At 62.8% G+C, this 2,500-nt stretch overlaps 1 pseudogene; it reads left to right on the plus strand.

The window, feature by feature from the left end:
• LOC124561160 overlaps window positions 1-2,500 on the plus strand; it is a 6,159-nt pseudogene that overhangs the window by 1,682 nt on the left and 1,977 nt on the right.

The following is a 2,500-nucleotide window of genomic DNA, read 5'->3' on the forward strand; positions in this document are numbered from 1 at the left end:
CAGTCTGGCAGTCATGGCCGGTCCTTGCGGCCGGCCGCGAAGCCCTGACGAGTAGGAGGGTCGCGGCGGTGGGCGCAGAAGGGTCTGGGCGTGAGCCTGCCTGGAGCCGCCGTCGGTGCAGATCTTGGTGGTAGTAGCAAATACTCCAGCGAGGCCCTGGAGGGCTGACGCGGAGAAGGGTTTCGTGTGAACAGCCGTTGCACACGAGTCAGTCGATCCTAAGCCCTAGGAGAAATCCGATGTTGATGGGGGCCGTCATAGCATGATGCACTTTGTGCTGGCCCCCGTTGGGCGAAAGGGAATCCGGTTCCTATTCCGGAACCCGGCAGCGGAACCGATACAAGTCGGGCCCCTCTTTTAGAGATGCTCGTCGGGGTAACCCAAAAGGACCCGGAGACGCCGTCGGGAGATCGGGGAAGAGTTTTCTTTTCTGCATGAGCGTTCGAGTTCCCTGGAATCCTCTAGCAGGGAGATAGGGTTTGGAACGCGAAGAGCACCGCAGTTGCGGCGGTGTCCCGATCTTCCCCTCGGACCTTGAAAATCCGGGAGAGGGCCACGTGGAGGTGTCGCGCCGGTTCGTACCCATATCCGCAGCAGGTCTCCAAGGTGAAGAGCCTCTAGTCGATAGAATAATGTAGGTAAGGGAAGTCGGCAAATTGGATCCGTAACTTCGGGATAAGGATTGGCTCTGAGGATCGGGGCGTGTCGGGCTTGGTCGGGAAGTGGGTCAGCGCTAACGTGCCGGGCCTGGGCGAGGTGAGTGCCGTAGGGGTGCCGGTAAGTGCGGGCGTTTAGCGCGGGCGTGGTCTGCTCTCGCCGTTGGTTGGCCTCGTGCTGGCCGGCGGTGCAGGATGCGCGCGCCTGCGCGGCGTTCGCGCCCCGGTGCTTCAACCTGCGTGCAGGATCCGAGCTCGGTCCCGTGCCTTGGCCTCCCACGGATCTTCCTTGCTGCGAGGCCGCGTCCGCCTTAGCGTGCTCCTCCGGGGGCGCGCGGGTGCGCGGATTCTCTTCGGCCGCCATTCAACGATCAACTCAGAACTGGCACGGACTGGGGGAATCCGACTGTCTAATTAAAACAAAGCATTGCGATGGCCCTAGCGGGTGTTGACGCAATGTGATTTCTGCCCAGTGCTCTGAATGTCAACGTGAAGAAATTCAAGCAAGCGCGGGTAAACGGCGGGAGTAACTATGACTCTCTTAAGCTTTATTGAGTACGTCGTAAGGTGTTACGAGGGTAGCACGACGGTGATAGCGGGCGGCGCCGACGTGGGCGTGCCCCTGCAGCCGGCTAGGGGTGTGCGTCAGGGTGACCCCCTCTCCCCCCTCCTTTTCAATTTTGCGGTGGACTATGTTTTGAGTCAACTTCCCTCCCACATCGGAGCTCGGATCCTTGGTCGCAGAGTTAACGCTGCGGCCTTCGCAGATGACGTCCTGCTTTTTGCATCGACCGCGAGGGGATTGCAGTCCCTCATCGACGCAGCCGTCGCAGCCCTCGCCCATCTGGGGCTGCAGATCAACGCCCGGAAGTGTTTCACCCTCGCCTTAGTCGCGTCTGGGCGCGACAAGAAGGTGAAGGTCGACGCCGACGTTACCTTCAAAGCGGGCAACGCCACCGTGCCCGCCCTACGTGTGGGTGAAACCTTCCGGTACCTGGGACTGCAATTCTCCACCGCTGGTCGCTGCGTTTTCAACCCACGACGCCACCTGGTGGAGCAGCTGGACGTCATCTCCCGAGCTCCGCTCAAGCCGCAACAGCGCCTCCACGCCCTCACCACCGTACTTCTGCCTGGCCTGTACCATGGGCTGGCCCTCAGCCGCACCCGAGTGGGTGCGTTGAAAGCGGCAGATGTGACCATCCGTGCCGCCGTCAGGAGATGGTTCCGCCTTCCGGCGGACACTCCCCTGGGCTACTTCCACGCTCCTGTAGCCCAGGGAGGCCTCGGCATCCCATCATGCCGATGGATGGGGCCAACACTTCGCCGGTCCCGTCTCCTGGCGCTGAAGAGGATTGGGCCAGCCGCCGACGGTGCAGGCCGGGACGAGGTGCAGCGTGAGATTGAGGCGCTGGAGCGGCATCTTATGTGGGAGGGCCACCTCCTCAAATCGTCGACGCAGGTTGGAGAGATGTGGGCCGCGCGCCTGCACGTTGCCTTTGACGGTGCGGCGCTGTCATCTTCCGCCGCCGTCAAGGGGCAACACCAGTGGGTCGCTGACACCAGTCGCCTGCTATCTGGGCGTAACTTCATCGACGCTCTCCGCGCCCGCATCAACGCCTTCCCCACGAAGGCACGGCGCAGTCGCGGGCGGGAGGCGGACACCAGATGCCGCGCGGGCTGCCAGGCCGTAGAGACCGCCAACCACGTGTTACAGGCTTGCTTCAGGACGCACGGGTCCCGGGTTAAGCGGCATGACGCGATCGTGCGCTATGTTGCCCGTGGACTCGCGCAGAGGGGCTTCAACGTCTCTGTGGAGCCCCACCTCCGCACACCTGAGGGAATCC

This window comes from Schistocerca americana, unplaced genomic scaffold, assembly GCF_021461395.2.
Source record: "Schistocerca americana isolate TAMUIC-IGC-003095 unplaced genomic scaffold, iqSchAmer2.1 HiC_scaffold_1153, whole genome shotgun sequence".
In the NCBI taxonomy this organism is placed as follows: Eukaryota; Metazoa; Arthropoda; class Insecta; order Orthoptera; family Acrididae; genus Schistocerca; species Schistocerca americana.